This window comes from Drosophila yakuba, chromosome 3R (assembly GCF_016746365.2).
Source record: "Drosophila yakuba strain Tai18E2 chromosome 3R, Prin_Dyak_Tai18E2_2.1, whole genome shotgun sequence".
NCBI lineage: Eukaryota > Metazoa > Arthropoda > Insecta > Diptera > Drosophilidae > Drosophila > Drosophila yakuba.
In genome coordinates, this window is record NC_052530.2 from 25,716,657 (window position 1) to 25,727,061 (window position 10,405).

Consider the following 10,405-nt stretch of genomic DNA (forward strand, 5'->3'; position numbering starts at 1 on the left):
GACAGAATTTTGGGTTTTACTTGAAATTAATAAACTATTTTGTTTCGCGATTTCTTATCAACAACATATTTGTTTATGAGGAGCCGGGTGAAAAAGCCACTCTATAAGTGATAGGGGAATTTTGGGATTATTTAAGAAAAGAAACGTAATGATTAGTGAATTGTCGGTCTGGGAAGTCCACGTCAAATCATTGATACTTTAAACATATTTCATGGCAGTTATCACGAATCATGAATTTCATTTCCCATTGTTCGATGAGTTCTGTATAAATTTGCGTTATTTAAAACAACAAAGGCAATCAGAATATTTTCCCCTATCAAAACCGACTTAAAACCACGAGCCCTTCTGCTACATGGAATTTCCAGCTAACAGGAAACTTTGTTTTCTCTCAACCAAAAGGTTCTATAAATAATTGGCTAAATCATGTTCGTTTAATTGCACAAAGCCAAACTGCATTGCCCAGAAATTCCCACCTTAAGTATTTACAAATAAAAGTCCCCGCAATGAAAACCTGTTGAGCGAAGCTCTCTTCGGTAGTAAATGAACTTTTGCTGTGTCTGTTTGTGTCGATTCCAAACTGGTTTTTGGCCAAAATTTGGAGTGTTAATATGCTGGCTCGTGAGCTTTGAGCCAAGTGCGTGTGCCTTTGTTTTCTTTTTTTTTTTTTGTCTTGGTTCATGGGTTGGCCAAAACGGAAAGCACTCCCCAAGGCCGAAGAGCACTTGCTGCTGCACTGCAGCATTTTGCACATTTCCCAGGAAAGTGTCGAGTAAAAACCTCGGAAATTGTGGACCACAGGAGTGTGACACACACAAACACTGGGGAAAATTGTGCAACGGTAACAATTGCTGTAACTGCTATTCATCGCTAATATGCACAGGAAAAAAACAGTTTAATGTTATTGATAATATTGGTGCATTTCTGAATTCAAACAGATTTTTTAGCTTCTTTTTTATGTACTTCAAATTGACTTTGGTTTCTGTGGTCAAAATTGCCACAAAATGCCAACCAATTGCCACCAATAAGCAATCAATTTGATATATATTTTTTTCCTGTGCAATTATAGGCGAATTGGACTGATCAGCGAGTGGGAAAGAGATAGCCGAGCTTAGCGCGCGCCAAGCGAAGCTTAGCACAAAGCAAAATCGAATGGGAGATAACGAGACAGAGCGAGATGGCACGGTTCAAAGTGTAATAACTGAACAAGTAAAGACGTAAATACTTACCGTTTTAATACGTGTTTTATTAAATGTGAGGTTAGCTGCTCCGCACCGATCTCTTGGGCAAATATTAATATTTATTTGGCTTTTCTTATGCTGGCACGAACAATCACGCACTGGCACTGTTGTTTAGCTTCTCTGTTCGCGCTTGTTCGCACTTTGAAGCCGCGATTTTTCGTTTGTTTAATTTTTTTTTGGTTAAATGCTTGCTACACTTTCACACATTTGCATTTAATTGCGACTTGTGTTTCTTGTTTTTATGGATTTTGTGCGGCGTTGCGTTGCTCTCAACTTGGCTTATTCGCATCGGTTGCCAAATCGCTGGCCACAAAAAGAGACAAACAAAAGCGGCCCACAACACACGAACGCGCGACTCTGGCTGGGAAAATCCAAAATCCAACTGCTTCAAGCGCGACAAGCGTGTGTTCACGTCGGCGAATCGGAACAAACTAAACTCGACTCGGAAAGAAAGGAGAACTGGGAGCTGAAGAGCTGACAGAGCGCTTACGGCGGAGGGAAAGACGAGAATTGCTGGAGTCGCCGCAGAGATACCCTTTACTCACTTCGCAATATGAAATAATAATGGACTAATAAATCAAAAAAATTAGATACTTTTTTTTCACACTATTTAATTTTAAAAATATTATATTATTTTTGGCACAGTATATATATATTAGTATATATGTATTATCTTCTTTTTGGCACAGTTTGGTTTCAACTGCCTCAAACCCCATTTTGTTATGGCATTTCGAAATATTTAAGCTGTTGCGTACTGATACATTATCAGTTTATTATAATAAGCACGCGTATAAAAAATAAGCTAGTCTTGGAATGTTATTTTGATAATGTTGACGTACTGATAAGAATTTTTATTTAAAAATAAAATATGAGAAATCAGACGATTTTATGTACATAAGTTGGCTTTCATTTTTGGACAGGAAAACTTTTATCTCGCTTTAACATCTGTGTGACAAGTGACGTATTAAGTCGAGTAAGTCCTTCTACCCTACAAATTCCGTTCGTAAGTACAGATGCGAGGGAGAAAAAGAGAGAGACACACGAATAATCTTCGTGTCTGTGGTCGTTGCGCTATAAGCAAATCGCATGCGATAAAAGTCATGCGAGAGAGGAATACAGTTGTAATACAGGTACTTCGTATACGCGTATAAGAGAAAGTGGCTGAGAGAGAGAGAGAGCCTTTTACTGTTTTGTTTTCATTTTTGGGGGAAAAGCCGGCAGTTGTTGTTGGCCAGTAGTTCTCAGTTCTTGTTAGCCAAGTTTAACCGGTTAGCTTCGAAGTTTAAGCATCTCAGGCAGCATACGTAATAACAGTGATTATGGATTTATTAGTTGATTAGTCCCTCTCTAAGTAAAATGTAAAATGTAATTGCCAGCACGTAGCAGACTGGTTGTTGTTGCTGACTGTTGCCAATTAAAAGCACACTTCCACAACATCGCCCCTCTCGCTCTGCCGCTTGCGACTCAAATGAAGTGGAAGTGCGTTCTGCTAATGCGAGACAGGGATGGGACATAGCTCCCGGGGGAGCAGCGTGTGAAGTGCGACAGGGATGGGCAATGGCAAATGGGAAATGGGGGAAATGCAAATGGAAATCGTATCACTCTGCAACTGTGTTTTCTGTAATTATGCACGGCGTATGGAAAATAAGGACATGCTTATGAATAATCCTTGAATTCGTGTAAAATTTTCATTGCTGTCTTGTTCGGTTTCCATTTCCATATTTTTAAAAATTTCCCAATAGGTTACCAATTACCTGAGCTCTTTGGAATTAAGGTAACATTTTTTGAAAAGTTGCAAATGCAACAAATGTATTGTTTATTACTGCGTTTATTATAACTAAAATAAATATTTCAAATATTTTCATTCCCTTGTTGCAAGCAAATAACTTTAACGTTAAATCAAACAAAGCAACATCTCCAAAACAGATACATTAATATAGTACACATTTGCCACAATGCCCGTGTTTTTCATATGAAATAGCTAGGATTTGCTGTAAGTATCTAAGATATTACCTAAATATGCGCATGTAATTCTGACCGAGAGGAAATTCCAACCATTTCCCATTCAATGTACCCACATGGGAAAACACAGCGCACAGGACACACAGCAGAGCACTTTGGGGGATTTATTCCTCATTTGCCTTGTTTTATGGTAGCTGCAAAATTTCACTTTGAATTGTGCCGAAAATTTAATTTGATTTCATTTTCATCAGGGAAGCACATAAATAGTGCAACAAATGAAATTTGTACGTGCCACAGATGCCGGAGGAAAGCCGAATGCCGAAAGTAGGCCCACATGTGTTCCCAGGTCCAGATTTGTGACCATTTGTGCGTGGTTGGCCACGACACGCAGAGCCATAAATTTCAGATTCTCAATAAACTAATGGCAATTGGTATCCGAAAGATACATCCCATATATGTACATACATATATCTCTTCACACACGTACAAACTTATTCAGACGCGTCTGCGTTATTAGTTTTTCTTTTCCTTTCGCTCGGCGCTCTTTTCAATCCATGTGACACTTTTATCACACACGTTCGACTCATCAAAAAGTTAACGACGATAATGACAAACATTTCAAAAGCAAACACTCTGAGGCATGCAACCAGATCCATTTTCCCCAGCCGGGAGATAAATATCTAGCATATAATGCCCGGCCTTGTTGTTGTGGGGCAAACACCTTAATTAACTTTTTTCATGAACATCTTGGCTTGGAACCCAGTTCCCCTTCTCCCTTCTCCCTTCTCCCTTCCTCTCGCCCCTCGAATCGGTTTAACTTGGCTTATTTATTAGGGTTATTTGCTCAACGAGTGGTGGTCTGTAACCACATGTGTGTGTGTGTGTGTGTGAGACGTCCTTTCACACACAAGCACACACACACTTGCTATCGCATGGGTAACTACCTGCTCATTTTCACCTGAGTACGTGTTAATTTTGTATATTTATCTTTCTGTTTCCCGAGTTTTCCTCGATCTGAGCTGAGCGCTGGCAAATAGAAAGATTGTATAAATTTCATCGTAAGCGGGAATGACAGCGGCACCCAAAAACAAGAGCAGTCCGAATTCCAATTAACAGCTGCCAGCTTCTTTGGCCCAAAACCAAAATAATAATACACAAAGCTATAGCCCGGCAGAAACAACAGCTCCAGCTTCAGATTGAGATTCAGCTTTAGCTTTAGCTCCGGCAAATGGAATTGTATCTGACACGTTCAACTTTGACGTTGACTTTGGCTTTTCCTCAGTTCTGCGCCCGAGTTTTCCCCGCTGACAACGTGGGAAATGCAAATGGCAAGACGGAGAAGTTACCAAGTTTTGGACAAACACTCATGCACATGCCGAGAGGAACAAACAAAGGCTTGGAGTAAACCCATAAGGGAAAAAGCACTGCAAGAAAGCGGGGAAGTCCACCAGCAGTTCTAGTGAAAGTGCCTACGTAAAGCTATTCATTAATAATGTGATAGTGAATGGTTTATCTTAAGAAAATCATATTTGAATATTTTTAGAGACAGTTTACTGTTTTTTAGTATAACACTGTGTACTATCTATCTGTTAGCATCCTAAAAATGTATGAATTAAATTTGCCCAGTGAGTATTCAGTTTCCACTTGTATCCGCACCGTCTACTTTACTTTGAACTCCCTTTGTTTCCTTCTCAGCCCCGCCCACTTTGGGCCTTCCCTTTCCTTTTCCCTTTCCCTTTCGGTTTTCCCATTTCGGCGCTATTGTTTTGTTTCATATTTTGTCTTTTTGTTTATCCCATGGCTGTCAGCTTCCTTCGATATTTGATATGATTTTGTGTGAGTTTCGTTTGGTTCGTCGGCTACCGTTGGCCGCATCGCATGGTTTTTGTTTGCCTCAAGAAGGCGTTGAAATATGCATATGAGCCGCATTTCCGAGTCTCAAGTGGCAGCGATGCATTTGCTGCAAGCGGCACATGCGCAACATATGTGAATGTTGCATTAGCAGTTGCACTTCCACTTGCAGTTGCACTTTTTAATTTGCAAATGCTGCCTGCCCGGAAGTTGGCGCATCTCTGAGCCGCTTGAGCAGATTCCAGATGCCAGATGCCCTGCACACACTCCCCAGATACTTTCGCAAATGTAAAAATAGTTTTGCACCAGCAGATGCAAATTATGGGATAAATGAAGCGCACTGCCGAGGAAGGTTTCCAGTTCCTGGAGATCTGCAAAAACGGGTTGCCAGTGGAGGTGATATCATTGCAACAAAGTTGGTATTGGGCTTATCGCATTTCTGGTTTCTGTATCAAAAATCAAATATATCAAACTGGTTTAGGTTGCAATGCATAAACATCCTGTCGCGTGGCTTTAACACTCCAAAGTGATTAAAGCATTTTCCAATGCCTAATTGATGCATCCGCCGGTGGCAAAGATCATGGTGCATAGCATAAACATTCTAGACAGCCAGCGAAAGGAGTTGTAATTTATACGTAAATTTATTAATTCAAATTGTGTTTGTATGCAACAAAGCGGCAGCTCAGTTGGCAAGAGTTGCCGCCTCCGAACTGAAAATAAACACATTCTGCATGGGATGGGGACACTTGATGGGCCATTGTGAGTGGAAGCGGATTTGACTCCACAAATCCACGTTGACATAATTTGCGCCACATGTGTGCGCAACACGCAGCAGCAAGCAGGCCGTGGCATACGTTTCAGCGGTTCAAAGGCTTCCCTTTTTTTGGGGCCAAAGTTAAAAATAAAAATCCGTTTTAAACACGTGCGTGGCGGAGTCTTCTTCGAAATGGGGAGCAGTCTTGCAGCTCAGACTGCAGCGCCAGACAACTTCCACTTTGACTGACAATTAATTTCAATTGCGCATTCGCGTTAATCGCTCTTACAAAAAAAAAAAAGAAAATAGGGAAACTTACTTGATTCTACACTCCCCTCAATTATACTCATATACTTTCTCGGGCTTTTCCCAGTGTGTTGCCTTCTGCTGCCGCTGCTGCTGGAGGAGATTAAAAATATAAGTGACAGCGCAACGTTGATGGGGGATTTCCCGCAAGGAAAATGTCAAGTTCAAGAGTCATTACAGCTGGCTAGATGGAGTAGAACAATACAGAGCATACGAAACTTGGGGGCCCACAGATGCGAGTGGATCGAGTGGATTATTTTTGACGTTTATGAAGGCTCTAATTGATTTAAGGGAGCGCAACGCATTATGGCATATTCATTCTGAATTTCTTATTTTCGCTTCTTATTTCGGTGGTGCTGGTGGTGGTGATGTTGCTGTTGGTGGTGGGTTGCTGGCGGCTTATCAGCGGTGCGGCGGCTCAAATTGAATTAAGTGCACTGGACGCGTTGCCATCACGTGCATCGAGGCCTCGGAAAAGGTGGAAAAACTGATCCTTGCGACGGCGTACCGGCGGCAGGATGTATGCAGTTGCTTTTCCGTTGTCCTTTTTCGAGCTGGCTAGCTGCTGCTTGTTGTTTGCACTTTTCAGCCTTTCCATTGCCATGCCCTCCATCGCCGCCTTCGTTTCCCGCACGTCGACGTCGACCTCGCACGTTCCGCGGTAAAGTCACGTATTTTCCAGGTAATTTACGTTGGCGAAACTGTTGCCACCAATATTTCTGGCCATGCTGGCCGTTGATTTTAGCCGCATCTTCATCGGTGCGATGTTGTTTTTACTCATTCCCGCTCTCCCGTGTGCATGAAATGCGTTTTTTGGCCTTTGTACGTGAGCGTTGTCCCTTTGGCCCCCGTTCGCTTATTGTTTTCCTCACTCCTGCTGCTCCTGCTGCTCCTGCTACTCCTGCTACTCCTGCTACTCCTTCTCCTCCAGCTGCAACACCCACACCCAGTTATCCTGGCCGAGAAGTGCAGCGAAATGTGCATAACGTGACCGGGTTTCTTAGTTGGCTTTTAGCCGTCCAAGTCGAGTTCGAAAGTGCACAGGACACAGGAAATGGCGCACTCGCTGCTGATACTGCTGCCCCTGCTGCAACTGCTGCTATTTCACTTGAAAACTTTTCGACAACTTTCGGACAGTTGCCAGGGATACTGGCGCGAATCCTGCTGAGTTGTTTGTTTGTGCTGCTGCCACTGCTGCTACTCCTGCTACTCCTCCAGCTGCAAGTGCAACTGCTGCGGTTGTTTGCGGTAAATTAAGTTGCTGCCATTGAAACTGCACTTGAGTTAATCGTTTAATTGGTTCATGTTCGGTGGCGGGTGGCGAGTGGCGGGTGGCCTTTGGGGCAAGGTGGCAACTGGAATTGATGGCCCAACTTTCATCGGGAGATCAGACAAGCAAAGATCAAGCCACTCGCTGTATAAAATCCCCGTAAATCCTAGCCCATTTGAGAAGTTTATTTATTTAACGTTTCTTGTTAGGGATGATAGAAAAGTTCAGTTATATGTGTTCGAATAAAATCCTTAACTCTTGTATTTTTAATAAATTTATTTTATGAAAATATATTGTATAAATATTTTATTCCTTTTTCTATAGATTATATTCCTTCTTATGCAAATTTCTTGTATCTAGTACACATTTTAATTTTCTGCCCCAGAAATTTTCATAAAAAACGTCTAAAATTCAAATTTATGTGTGGCCTCACGCATTTTACGAGATTCATAAAGAGCAGAAAGTGAAATAAATAAATTAATATTTTATTCAAGTGGCGCGGTGGAGGCAAGTACTCGATCTGGTTGGCCAGTAAGGGCCGAGACTGTTTTATGGCCAGGACTTGTTCCGAGTTGTTGGCCCTGTTTTATGATGGGTTGTTAATTTTTAAATGCATTTTTGCCCTCCATCTCGTCAGCTTTTGGAGGCATGGTATGGTATGGTATGGCATGGTATTTATGTGCGATCTGTGCCTTGGTTTGAAAGGGGCACTCAAGTGGAGGCTGTTGATTTTATTTCCAGAGAGTGCAGAGAGCACGCGAGTCTCGAATCAATATGAAATAAATTCAGGGGGCGTGGCAGGGGCAGGGGCATGGGCTGCAGAAGAAGGGTTGAGCATGTACTTGCCATAAAATCTCATGAAATATTTAAACAATCAAACTGCGAGTGGAGCACGGATGGTGTGGTTATGGATGGTTAAAGTTAGCGAGTCTCCACTTTTGCACCTGCCAACTGACAGCCAGGAGATGTTGCTCCTCCATCTCCTCCATTCGCACAGTGTAAGCTTATTTAGCAGTTTCCGTTTCCGCTTACCTGTACCAGCTGGCACATCCTGGGCTCCTTCGAGTCGTCCTGTGCAAGTTTAATGCATTTAACGCTTACATTTCAGCCCTCGAAATTGGCAGAAACGGAGCAAAGTTGGCCCGCCCATCTGTCGATTGTCTTGTCGGAGTTTTCGTGCCCTTTTTTCCTTTTGTGTGGAGTGCTGGCGCTCCAATTCTTCGGTGGAATTTCTCAGAAATTGTTGCCAAACAAACGAATTAAATTTCGAGCAGACGGCAACCCACTTGAACTATTTATATCCTTTCTGTTTCCGTATCTCTTTTTTTTTTTTTGAGAACAAATCCCAGCGCTCATTGAGGTCAGATCGCATTGCGTTTTTCGGGGGTGTTTTTTTCTTTTTTGTGGTGACATTAGTGCAGGACACCCACTGTGCGCGTGTGTGTGTGTGTGTGTGAGTGTAGTTGCCAAAAAAAGAAATGGTTACAGTTATTGCTTTACTGCCATTTACCACCGCATGCTGAGCTCCGCCCGAGTTGTTTATATCCCAAGGATGGGCGATGATGCAGATATTGCAGATATAAGTACTAGTACCAGTACCAGATACCGATAGATCGTGGGGTATTGGTATGGCATCTGGATGACTTTGGCTATTTCCTTTTCTCCATTTGGTTAATTGCTAGCTTTGGGTAGTTTTTAATCTCCTAATGGCCCCATGGCTATCCTTTTGTCGGTGGAGCTTCAATCGATTTGCCAATTATTTCAATGATTCCAAACCGTTTGCTTTCTCTCTCTCCGCTTGGCTTTCACACAACTGCTTTCTTCGTTTCCCGGCTGTGGCCGTCCGAGTCGTGAAAACTGAAAACTGAAAGCTGAAAAAATGAAAACTGAAAACGGTTGGATATAGCCAGCCATGCAAAATGCTGGCCGGAACGGAACGGGGCACAACGGACGATGCCGAGCGGAAGCGGAAATAATATTCCCCAGCTCAAGCAGCGGAAATGATTTATTAAAAAACGGACCGGCAGGCAACTGAGAAATCATAATAATCGCAACAATAACAAAAATAAAAAAAAATGGTCTATGTAAGGAAAAAAATGTCAGGGATAAAACTTGGTTTTGTCACACAATAAATCGTAACAGAAATCAAAGTGAAACGAAACTGCCAGGAAAAAGTTGTGAACTCATCGAATTTTCGGTACGCTTTTTGTAAAAGAAATAAAAGCGTATATATAATGATAAAACTTCTATATTTAGATAAGAGTAAATTGCAAAAATAAATCCAGTAAGATTAGATTCAAAAGTCGCATAAGATTTTGCTACTGTAGCCAGTGCATTGAGTGCTCAGAGTAGAGAATAATGTATATATACCCTGTTTATCAGCATCCAATACAATTGCTCGACAATTACACTGAGGGAGGATTCAGTGCTTAGTGACACAGAAATTCTGATTCTGCTGCTGACAGTTGGCAGGATAAAAGATACAAATGGAGCGCAGCGAGCGTAAAAACTGAAAACGTTTGCAAATGTATCTCTTTGGCTGCTTAAAGGGGGTGAGTCTTTAAGTCGGATTAAGCTAGAGTCATGCATTTGATTTGATCATTGCCAGAAGTCCGGGCACTTGAAGCATAATCACTGAGTGCAGCATGTGAAGTGGCTTTTTCAATTATATTTTATACCAAATGCAGTCTGTGAAGGTATTCAATTAGGATCAATGTTATCTCTGCATTTCCTGCGCGCACACATCACGTGTCTTGAAATATCTTTTGGATATCCCCCTCACATGTCAATTAGCAGGAAACATCTCTGTTTCCCTATCATTAATTACAGCTCGATGGCTGGATTCGTTTTGGGGTTTGGGGGGCTGCAGAGATTTTGTTTGGCCATCAAATAAACAAGCGACTGCAACTGCCACAAAAGCTGATATGCATTGCTTGGATAAACAACATTTTGTGGCTGCATTGCAAATTAAATTTGGCTGAAGCTCTTATCACTTATCACATGGCTGAGCCAAAGGCAAAGAAC

The 10,405-nt window shown here is 41.9% G+C and overlaps 1 protein-coding gene across 1 annotated transcript in view; it reads right to left on the minus strand.

The window, feature by feature from the left end:
* LOC6538352 (protein toll) overlaps nucleotides 1-1,671 on the minus strand; it is a 44,139-nt gene extending 42,468 nt beyond the window's left edge. The window contains exon 1 of the mRNA XM_002098841.3: nucleotides 1,227-1,671. The gene's annotated coding sequence lies outside the window, so the exon portion shown is untranslated. The remainder of the gene's footprint in view (nucleotides 1-1,226) is intronic.
* Nucleotides 1,672-10,405: the final 8,734 nt, after the last annotated feature.